The 12,894-nt window shown below is 27.4% G+C and overlaps 1 protein-coding gene across 1 annotated transcript in view; it reads right to left on the bottom strand.

Moving 5' to 3' along the window:
* SPR (G protein-coupled sex peptide receptor) overlaps window positions 1-4,769 on the bottom strand; it is a 163,114-nt gene extending 158,345 nt beyond the window's left edge. Inside the window, exon 1 of the mRNA XM_016066740.4 lies at window positions 3,975-4,769. The gene's annotated coding sequence lies outside the window, so the exon portion shown is untranslated. The remainder of the gene's footprint in view (window positions 1-3,974) is intronic.
* Window positions 4,770-12,894: the final 8,125 nt, after the last annotated feature.

Here is a 12,894-nt window from a genome sequence, read left to right as displayed (position 1 = left end):
ATAATAACATCATAAGAACTCATCACAATAATTAAGAAACTAATTAAGAAATTTGCCTAATTTCTCAACCACTTCAATATATATATGAGTCGCTCAGAAGCCAATGCGGTTACGTCCAAAACACAACAATTGAGAAAATTAATGTTTTTTGATACATTAGTTTTTAAAATTCCTGGTTTATTAATTTAATTGGAAAAGTGTATAAACTCTTTTTTCGAGGTGTAAACTCTGCAAAAAAACAAGATATATACAGGATGTGTAAATAAAAACGTAAGTATTTATTGAAATAATGACAGCATCTTACAAATTTTAGGACTTATACCTTTTGGCAGTTGAAAAAGATAGGAAATTGTCTTGCAAATGTCTTCTAGTATAAACGAACTTTTATTTTTCTCAATCATCTCTAGATACAGTGACTAATAGAAAATAAACTGTTGGATTATTTCAAAAATTGTTTTTTACTTCAAAACTAAAGTGGCACTTTTCTTTGTTTTAGGAAATGAAAAAAAAAAATTAAAAAAAATAAGAAATACCACATTTTAAAACTACGAAAAATACCATACCCCTTTTTTTGGTGAAAAAATACTACGTCTGGCAACCCTGGTTACTATGAATTTCTTGTTTTTCAGTGTTACCAACAAATATCGAAAGAAGAAGAAGAATTTAATTTTTATTTCATAGTTTATGTAAAAAAATATTGATAAAAGGTGGACTCATTCACAATGGCTTCTGAAATTATTGTATAATATATTCAGAAACTATTAAAAAAATTGATGTCTAACCTAGAAAAAAGTAACCAACGAGTAAATCCTTTAATAACTAAGATTATTATTTATTTCATCAAAATTTCCAAAAATCAGAAAATATCAAAAAATGGACTTAACCGCATTGGCTTCTGAGCGGCTCATACATATATATATATATATATATATATATATATATATATATATATATATATATATATATATATATATATATATATAAATCTTTCTTTTTTGCGGATATAATCGAGTGGGCTGATGAAAAGATTATATTTTTTATTTTCCGGATTTTTTAAAAAAATTTCATCCTTTTTTTTTCTTTCTTTTTTTCAGTTTTTTTTTCATTATTATTTCCCCCCTCCCCCTTTTTTTCATCATATGTCTATAATTTTCCTTTGTTTTATCTTCATTTTGAACTTATATATAAAAGAAATATAATATATATATATATACATATATATATATATATATATATATATATATATATATATATATATATATATATATATATATATATATATATATATATATATATATATATATATATATATATATATATATATATATATATATATATATATATATATATATATATATATATATATATATATATATATATATATATATATATATATATATATATATATATATAATAGATGTATGGACTTTTTGGACTGTATTCAACAAGAACTTTCTGGACAACCCAATAGACGAATAAGGATAAACTCTTAATACACATATATATATACATAGCTGAGTATTAACACAAAAGAACATATTATTAATTTTGTTTTCGGTTGCATGAGATTTTTTAATATATCTTGCATATTTTCACGTCTTTAATTTCAGATCTGCAATTGCTTTCTCTTTTAAATCTACAAATTTTTTAATTCAAATTTTCAGTTAATTTTTTTTAAAACGAATATGTAAGAATGCGTTCTTACCACTTATGGCGCAGTCTTTTTTTAAGAGTACCATACATCCGCCACTCCTTATTGCAAATGAAGTTCTTAAACTTATACATTTTGACAAAAAGAAAACTAAAAATGTTATTTGAAGAATCTGTAGTATTAGGAGCAAAACTGCTTCTCATCAGAAAGGCATGTATGTTCTTTCATTATTTGTACTCTCTGTCCTTACTGTGGGAGTAATGTTGGCCCACCTAATATGGTGCCCAAGAAGGAATGGCGTACAAATCCGCCCTACAGTTGCTTGTATTGATGAAAGGTCATTTCCCAGGTGGGCATTGGAAAAAAAGGAGCAAAACTAATTTTAGGTTTGAAATCCCCACACCAGAAGCAGGCAAGATCAAAGATTAGTATAAATGTAACAAAAGAAATTGCTCCCCAGTGCAATCAATGGCATTCAGTTAAAAGTATTCTGTTTTTGCCTATTTTAATTAGCAGTATTGGAGAAATAAAGCAATAGTTACCTAAAATATATGTATAAATCAAACGAGGAGCAAAAATAAACGACTTCTTTAAATGAATAGTTTATGCATTTTTTGGACCGATATTAATTTCGGGAATATCGGGAATATTATCGGATATATCGGATATTATCGGATATATCGGGGATATATCGGGAATATATATATCGGGAATCGGGAATATATATATATATCGGGAATATATATATATATATATATATATATATATATATATATATATATATATATATATATATAAGAATGAACATTTATTCTTCTTTGAGAAGATTCCTTAAATAAATTTTTCGAAACGAGTATATCCGTATAAATATTAAGCTTAAAAAAGGAAATCTTAGTTTTACAACTTAATGAAAGTAGTTAAGTGTGCACTGGAGAAAAGTACAGTTTTAGTTTTTACTTATATAGAAATAATTATATAATAAAAGCACTAATTTGACTGTTAAAATGTATAAATCACTAGAAAATTTTATTACAAATGGTAAATATTTGAAGATTTCTGTGTTAAAAAAGTTTAGCCCTTTGACGTAGAGTTTTTATTAAACATAGTTTTCGTATTTTTTTCAATGTTTCGTATATAGTAACGTCAAGACAAGTGGAAAATATTACATTTAGCATTTATATAATATATGTTTATGAAATACAGCACGAAATAACGGCAACTTTTTCAGCGTTAAATAAAAAATCTTTCAAACATGGCTCCCTTCCAGATGATAACTTTTCAATTCTGCTCTTATTTGTTATTTTAGAACATTTGTTAGAGAGACGGTTATTCATCATTGAAATAATTTTAATTTCCTAAATTAGTTATTAATAAATTTTTGAATATAAATGAAAAAAAAATTCAAACTAATTTTTTGGAATATTATATTTTAGTACAAATTTAATTACAATAATTTAACAGATTTTTCAGTAACTATTAGACTGTTTTTTCATAATTAAAAAATACCAAAATATATATTTGCTTATAAGTAAAGCTTCAGAAAAAATATATAAAAGGGAGTCCCATGTCTTATCTGGGTCAAAGGGTAAAGCTTCAAAAACTTGCTTTCGTTTAACAATTTTTATTAAATAAAATTTATTGAAAACCAGAATTTGATTTTTTTTCAAAGTCTAAATATACTGCTCAAATGTATTTTTAAAATAAATTCTAAATTTTGTCCTATAATTGCAGTGAAAACATGTAATTTTAAAACTAAAACATGCTATACAACTATTTTTTATCAAGAATTCTTGAAGTATGTATGTAAAAATGTTAAAGACAAGTAGATTGAAGTAGCATATAGTAATGATGCAGCAAAAAATTACCTTGTTAATAGTTAAGAAAAAAATCTAAACGTGCTTTTATTAGGTAATAAAATATTTAATTTTTTTATTTAATAATTCATATATCAAATAACATGTGAATATTTCAGTGATTCTGAGCAGTGATGAAAATAGGATTCGTGACTTACTATAATTAAAGTTATTTACAAATAAATGTCAGTCATAAAGTCAAAAGTCATAAATTAAAGTAGTCATAGTAGTTGCTTTGATAATCATAATAGTTAGCAAATTTCCATAGTTTTCATTACGTAAAAGTTTTAGTTAGTTTAATTTCGGCTTAGCGACATTTTAGCTTAGTTAAGTTAAAACATTTTATGGTGATAAATTTAATAAAACGAGATAAATATTTGAATAACAAAGTAAATGTTTGCAACATTGATGAAATGATCCATTATTTTATATTTATAAAACTAAAAATAGTGGAATTAAGTTTTGCTTACCTGTTAAAGGAAAGTGTTCTTTTATGTCTCAAATGTTATTGTATAAATACAACATAATCAACAGACTTTTACTTGTTAGTTCATTTAATTTTTACGTCAAAATCAATGAGATATAAGTTTTCACGTTAATTGCATTGTGTCTTTAAACTCTAGTAAAGCGCAACAGGTGTTTCTCATGGAGTGTTCCAAATCAAATTATTAAAAGGCAAGAAATATCTCCCAAGCAATGTTTCTTGTAAAAGTTTTTCTTGTATTTGGACAAAAATACTGTTATTCGATAGTTTCAAGAATAAGATTCCTTTCTTTCAGTTTTTGGATTTTGTACTTATAAATATATCACTTTAAAAAATTCAGTTTTAGTTCGGTAAGTATTTTCTTGGATTTGTTATGTGATTTATAGCTTTCCAATTTAGAAAATGGTAGCAGACGGTGCTGGCACAAGGAAACTTTAAACCACTTGTGGTATATTAGAAATTACTACAAAAGTTTATAATTAAAGCTTGCAACAACGATTCAATATTTTCCACGTAAAAAAACGCTTTGTTCAAACAATAAGTAAATTTAAGAACAAAAAAGTACACTAAATATTGCGGCAGACGATAATATAGATAATGAAGAAATACAAGAGAACTTCCAAAATTGTCTGTTCCAGATATGTGGGAAAAGATACAGGAAGTTTATGGTTTTGTGAGTCAGACGATATGGAAGCAACTAACTCCTTTGAATTCGCGTCATCGTCTGCGCGCTTTTCGCGACGATACCCTAACTCTCCCGGGATGGAAGCGCAAGCGCAACAGGATTCTCCACCCCTTTTTCTGTCTATTTTGTTCTAAAGAGCATCTGCGCGAACTTTCTTTTTAAGAGCGAATGCCAGACATATTTTTACTTTTTTAAGTGATATTGTTATATCATTTTTCACAGTGTTTTTATAAATAAAAGAATCGTTGCATTTCACATAATTTCAAAGATAACTATCTTTGTTTCTAAATGTTTACAGGTTTAATGAAAAACTTTGAGACACTTTTTAAAACGAGTTTTAGATAAAAATTTATAAAATTTTTTATTTGAATTGGAAACTATCTGAAAAATTTTAACGATATTTTTCGTAAATACTTCTAATATAGCTATTTCAAAATGAAAACAATCTAGCGCATTATCACACACATTCTGTATTCTGGACTTAATATCCACCGACAACTATCTGTTCCCAAATTAAATGTTATATAATGACTGAAATCAATTCTTCGTCTGGGGTAAAAAAAGAATCTGATCAATAAGAAAGAACTAAACGAAATCGTGCACATTACTGAAAGTTACATACCAATGCAATTAATAAAGCTGATTTTTTTCTTCTTTTATTATTTGTTGCTTTTATGAAGGCTTCATGTTATGTTAAGAAGGTTTTATAAGAAAGAGAAAAATACGATTTTTTAAAATCATCCCATTAAAATAAACCCTAACTGAATTCAGTGTCTATTAGAATATTGCACAGTTGCTTGATGGCATAATAGTCAATATATATATATATATATATATATATATATATATATATATATATATATATATATATATATATATATATATATATATATATATATATATATATATATATATAATAATCTATTTCATTTCTAATCATTATCAAATTGAATGTTTACAAAATATTTTAATGTACTCATATTACTTATAATTTACACTTTTACGCATAAAATGTTTGTATATATTTTATCATTGTTTTTTTATCATTACTTTTGCTCTAGTTATTAATAAATTATTTCTTAAATGCTAAGAGAACTTATAATAGAAATAAGGAATTTTATTAAAACTTTCGTAGTTTTTTATACATAATGTTTTGTATTTTAGTAGCATTTTGATCATTTCTATATCATTTACACTTTCACTAATACTATTAACATATTTTTTTTGTAATTTATGTATATAAATCTGATACTATACGAACAAACTAACAACATAAAATTGCAATGATAAATTGTATTTTTTTCAATTGTTTCAGCAGAATTATTTTCTATTAAAATTATCATTATTATGTCGAAAACATATTATTTTTTGGTTACATATTTATTCGTTTTCATAGTACTTTAAAACTGCTATTTATTTTTCCTATCATAAAGTTTGAAAAAGCGTGCTAAAATTTTAATGATATTTCATATGAAAAATTTATGTCACGTATAGTTTATTCCTTCATTAGTCGCATTTTCTTCCAAATTTTTCTTATTAATTTATTAGATTGTATATTAATAAATTTGGTAATTTGGTGGAATGCTGTGTTGGATTTTACAAAAAAGTTTTTATTGGTGAAATTTCGAATCATTATTAAATAGGATACTCATAAAAATGCATTGCATTAAAAAAATAAACTATTTTCAGATTACGAATTTATACTTTATGAAATTTGCTTATATTAGTTATCATTCCTAAAGCTAGTATTTAACTATTTCTTTTATGGTAATAAGTTAAAATCAAACGGTAAAGTTTTGCAGAATTTTAAAATTTTATCATCGAAAAGTTTCTCAGTTCTTTTAAATTTAATTACTTTTACACTTTTTCAATTATCTGATTATATTCATTGAACAACTAAAGCTTAATAAAATATTCAAAAGTTATATGAATAATAAAAGTTTATAACAGACTTAACTCTGGATGCAATATTTGATGGAATTTTTAATACTGTTTGCGATCAATTTTTATAGTGATTTGAAGATTTCTTCAGAAAAAAGTCGTTAAAATATTCTTTTGTAATAATGTACTGTATTGGAAAAATTTTAATGGAATGTTTTGTTCGTTTGTTCTTGATTATTCTTCTAAAAGGTTTGAATTTGCACTAAAATAGTTGAATTATGGAACAGAATACGAGGAAAAGGAGAAAACCATTGCAAGGTGAATTGATTTTCTTCTGCAGAATAAAATGCGTTTATTGGTGAAAAATTGGAATTCGATAATATTTCATTTTCAAGTTTTTTTTTACTTTTAAAATTCCATTTTAGTGATTTATTTTAGCACTGTGTCCATTTATTTCGATTGGAGGAGCATTAATTTGTTGCACATCTTTTTAATAATTGAGGTTAAATTCCTTGCTGATTTTGAAAGATTTTCAAAATGAGTTTTATAATAAATGATCAAAGTAAAAAAAAATCATATTTTAAAATATGTAAAGCGGAATAATAGCATAATAGATAGAAATGTAAAAAAATATATAATGCGCAAAGGAAGATGCAAATGTACAGGATATGTAAAAGTACTACGTAACTTAAAAAGCGTTAAAAAATTTGTTTTCAGAAAAATAATTTCATTTTATATTTTACTTTATGAAAGTCGTTGGACAGCCAAACCAATTTCAGGTTTACGACTATTAATGTTCAACTCAGTAGTCTTGTAATTTTTAAACAATCCTGAAGACAAGGAAACTCCTGGATAAGTACCCCAGAGGTATGATTTATTACGTAAACAAGGAGGACTTTGCGATTCGACAGGTATAACTTGCATCAGTCACCATTCATTACACGGGGATTCTTCGGCCGGCGGGGTTGGAACCCGCCATGACTTGGACACGGGCCCAGTGCCCTACATTTGAACAGATTTTATTTACCAATAGCTTGAAAGAGTTTTTTCATTAAATTTCTATACTTACATGGTTTAAATATTAGGCCCCAGATATTCAGTCAAAAAATTCAAAACAACGTAATCGGTATCATTCGAACTATAATATGGTGCAGAATTTTCGCAACTTTCATAAATTGCTTGATAGAGCCGTTTTTCCGTTCTAGGTGAGCTATAGTATCGTATGCTCAAGCTTAGAAGGTACGGTAATGTGGATGAATTCAGCACTATATTTACATTCTGGTTTAGACATTCTGTTCGAAATATTCTGTTAAAAAATTCGGTTCAACGTCATCGGTAGTATTTTAACCCTAATATAGCGCAGCTATGCTGTAACCTAAAAGAAATGCCTAATTGAGAATTTTTTCGTTCTGATTGCGCTATAGTATCATGTAATTAAGCTTAAGAAGTACTGTATGATAGATAAATTCTGCACTATATTTATTTTCCCGTTTAGACATTTGATCCCAGATATTTTGTTAAGAAATTTGGTTCATGGAGATGAATTCAGTGCTATATTTTGCTTGCAGAAAATCTGATTATTGATATTTTTCAATTTTTTAATACTCGAAATATTTTTATTCTGAAAGTATTTTATAGTATAGTAATGAGAAGCAGTAAAAGTATTCTTGCTACAGCCTTCTTTGGGTTAGGAGGGTATGTAGGTTAAGTCTCTAACATTTCGCTATCGGAGATATGGCTCTAGCAATGGTGTCAGCAATGCATACAGGCTACATTTACTTCCAACACGTGCTGTTTCTTACTGATCTGAAGCGGGGTGGGCTTCAAGCCTCTACTGGGAATCGAACTTCAGTTCTTCACATTGACATTTCATTGCCTTAACCTCTGACTAATCTCAGCTTAGTATAGAATGTATTCTCAACTGCAAGAATGTATTCACAAAATCTTCATAATGCATTTGTTTAATCAACGTATAACTTGCTTAATCTTTATTTCAATAAAAGGAGAGCATTATTATTGTTTACAAATATAAAATATAAGTCTTATTTTAAGATCTGAGTTTATTAAAATGGCACAAATATTCGAAACTATAATTGAAAAGTTAATAAATTTTTCCAAAGTCAAAATATTATGCATTTTATTTCTGGAAATGCATGGATATATGAAACTAGAAGTTTAGACAAAACAATTAGCAATGCTGCAAAATTTAAAAAGAGAGATGAAAAGCTCCGGAGAATTAGCAATTAAAAAAAAGACTTATTTTATTAATTATTCGGAGTTTTTAAGTTTCTTCGAATACTGTTTTGTCGAAATATTTTAAGCTTATTTCTCTGAAATATTGGGCATTTCCATAAAACGTAGGGGGATTAAAAAAATAGGAATTTATTGATACTTTTATTTTTTATTTCTAAATTTCGTTTTGATAAAGTAGAAACGAATCTCATGTAAAGGTTAAAAGTTGCGTTTGTAAAGATAATGTAAAAATTCTGTTAGACTCGCTTATCAGTTAATTATTTATTTATTTCCATTTAATTTTGAATAGCTAGAAAAAATTTAGAGTTGAAATTTTCATTTGCGGGTAGAATATACCATTGTAATGCCGGAAATATATCGTATAATAAAAAACAATTATGGTATTTTATACACGAGTATGGTATTTTACGCGGTTACATATAAAAAAAGTAATTTCATATGCATTCGTGTAATACATTGTAATATGCCTTTAGTGTAGAAAGTAACTTTATATGTAAACCTTACACCATTAAAATTTTCAATCGAAAATTATGGTAAAATAACCGACAGCAGTCTGTCTAAACTATTCACAGTAAAGTTTATGGTGAAGAATTTTTTTTTTACCTTTAAGGTTTTGAAACCATTTACAACTAGTATGATTAAAATACAATGAAAGCAAAAGTATACGGTTTTTAACCACTTATAACTAGTATTGTTCCAAAACTGTAAAATAGAATTTATCTGGACTTTGGAGCTAGATTTTCGTTAGGTATAGTGTAGCCTTCAGGAGAACTCCTCCAGACACCCGTCTCGCGTCGTGGCGGATACTATTGTTACGAGGAAAGGTGACTTCGAATAGGGGTGTGGGGTGAATATTTTTGTCTTAATCTTAGCGTAAGTCATCGTGAGTAAACCAATCGACACCTTCTTTCCTCCATTCCACCCCCATTAGAAATATGCTATAGCCTGTTACCATTGCAGCAGACAGCCACAGACTTTCTGTCTGGAGGAGTTCTTCTTACTATAGCCGTACTATAATGGACAGTGGAGGGAACAGTACACAATTTGGGGAGTGCAGGTTCACCCGTCGTAAGTAATGAGAAATACTGAACTTCAATTAAGCAGCTTTATGTCACTGCCACCTATGCTTGAATGAGAATATCGTATTCTAATAGTCCATGGTCACATATTGGGTAGGGACGGACTCTCTTTATTTGTTGAAGTTAATGGAAGAATATTATGTTTTTAATGCTGGGAGTCGATCTGCCGTTATGTCGATCATGAGATGAACTGCTTAGCCCTCTCGGGTATCTGTCAGTCAGACTGACAGATTAAGAGACTGTCGGTCATCAAATTGATAGATTGGCTTTAGTAGGTACCCAGCTGCAAGGAGCAGAGCGGTTTCTTTAGGTGGGCTTAGTTGGTGAGATAAAACTCTAGTTGATTGACCATATTAGGTGAAAGCAGTTTAAAAACGGTTTTTTCTCACAGTTAGCAGATTGAAAATCATTTGAGTTATGGTTACTTGACTATTTTGTTTGAAAATGGTAAAATAACAACTAAGCAGATTGCTATTTTTCCATTTTTCTGAGAAATTTTAAACAGTGTAGTAAGAAGTTCCATACCGGTTTGGGAAACCTAATGTGTGAATTGCAATGGATTTTATCATTTATTTTATAACTTATGATTTCTCTGTCGTTTCACTGATTGAAACATTGAGTAAAAGGCATTGTAAAAACTCCCAGAATACGGTAAAATTTGATATTTTTCTACCTCTATAGAAACACCAAGAAACTCGGTAGTGCTTACCAAAACGTTCTGATGATGCTTTAAAAGAAATCAAAATTAAGATATGGTTTAATAATAAGTGAAAAATTAGGTAATTTTATCATAATACCTTAGAATGTTATTAAAACCATTTATTTGGTAAAATTTGCTTTTCATTTTTGTGTATTTTACTAAATGTGGGGTAATAAGAAATATAGTTTTGAAAACTTTTCCATATAAAATTACCAAATGAATCATTTAAATACCGTCTCGGTATTTTACTTATTATTAACCAGATGTTTTTGAAGAAATGTCATAACTATTCAATACGGCAATTTTGCCAGTTTTTTTCTCTGTGAAAAGAATAACATGCAGAAGTTGCCATTTGCTTTAATATTTCATTTAATTCGTAAACATAATGCGATAATTCGATTATATTTTATTGATTATTCTTTTTTATTATTCGTTACGCTTATTTTACAAAAATTAAGAATTTCGAATAGAAATTACATATTTTATTTGCGATTTTTGAGATCGAGATTTTGTAGTTATTGACAAGACGTGCGAACTTCTAACTGCCAAGTAAATATATTAATAACAAGTTTACAATTAAGTTATTAAGATAATTAAGTTTTATAAGAGATAATTAAGTTTTGAAATAGCTACCTTGACCGTAAGTTCATTTGTGCATAAACAGGTTTCCTCTACAAGAAAAAGCGATTTTTAAACTTTCCTCTACAAGTGTTTTTGAATTTGATCAAAATATGGTTATCAGTAAGACTTTAAAGCTTTTAGTAATGTAATTTCTCTGAAAACATGTAAAACTGTGAACGATCTTATTTAACACTTTTGTTATGTAGATTAAATTTTGACCCTTAACGATCTTATTATTTTCAAGAAAACAGTTATAACAGTACCTATTGTTTCGATTTAAGAAAATTATGCAAAAAAAATGTATTTACAATGTATGTATTCATTTTTGATTTTTGGAATTTTTTCAGCTTGACATTTAAAACTTTTATTTTAAGATGAAGTCAATATTCAGGGCTATTAAGATTAAATGTTGGTTTTCCATTAAGCAAGGAAAAAAAATCGTGTTTAAAATTTTATTAAATATATGCATAATATTAATTAATATTTATATTTTTTTCTTGCAAAGACCAACATCACTCTCCAGTTGAATAAAAAATTGTTCGGAGAAGCCATCTAGTGAGTAAAGTAAGAAATAAAAAATATTCCGGGTACAAGAAAGAGATATTATTAAACCTTTTCGGTGTATTCTTTTTGAACTCTATAGCCCTGAATTATCATGGGCACGAGAAATAGGAGACGAAAATTAACACGTGATTTTGACGGATGTGAAAGGGAAAGGGTTAATTAGCGGTGGATAGCTAAATTAATAGCGAATTTTCAGCTTTGTTAAAACATAAATGCATAATGGCGAAATGATTTTAATGAGTCAGCTTCAGTTACTATATCTAGACTAACTTTTTGATAAGAAAAATACTGTTGCACCTAATTTAGTAAAACGTTTTTTGAATTAATTAAATATAAATTAGGTAATTATCAAATTTATTGGGCTAGATCAATGCCGGCACGCCTAAAATCTGTGAGTATAGGAAATCGCTCAGAAAATGGTGTTACTAAGTTTTCCCTCCAGGAGGTCATACAATCTCGCATTATTTACAAGCGATTAATTTACCGACTTGTAAAAAAGTGATACTGTGTAAAAAATAATTTGGCTACTGATTTATTACTAGAAACTTCTTTTCTCAATTAAGGATATTGATGATTTCCTTCATTAGACATATCGCACTAATTTTGGGCTTTTGTAATATTTACTTAACCTTTCATAATTGTAGGGAATGTACCAAAGTATGCTTAATTTTAAAAACTTATCTACATAAATATAAATCAACCTATAAAATGGAAAAATTTTTCAGTTTTAAAGGACATTTCGATTAAGTGGCCCGATGGTACAGCTGAACACTCAAAACAGCGAAAGTGGCGGCTCTTACGATTTTCTAATTTAGAGGGTGTTTTTATTTTTGATGTTTTTAACAGTTTAAAATTGCAAGGATTCATATACATTTCTAAAACTAACTTCGTTGTAAATACACACTGTAAAAAATAGATACTCGAATTTTACGAAACTTTGACGAAATCATTTCTTGGTATATACTACAAGCGGGTATTTCATCAAAGTGACAAAATAACTATCGTTACTTCTTTGTGGAAATGAATTTCATCAATAGTAGAAAAATATTTCGTCCTCCTATTTAATCCAATACTGAAAAATAAAAAATTAAAAATAAAACTTATAGTGCCCAATGTAACTAGA

Source organism: Parasteatoda tepidariorum, chromosome 8 (genome assembly GCF_982258835.1).
Source record: "Parasteatoda tepidariorum strain Cologne lab strain chromosome 8, Ptep-v5.0, whole genome shotgun sequence".
Taxonomy (NCBI): Eukaryota; Metazoa; Arthropoda; class Arachnida; order Araneae; family Theridiidae; genus Parasteatoda; species Parasteatoda tepidariorum.
This window is presented reverse-complemented; position numbering and strand designations above follow the sequence as displayed.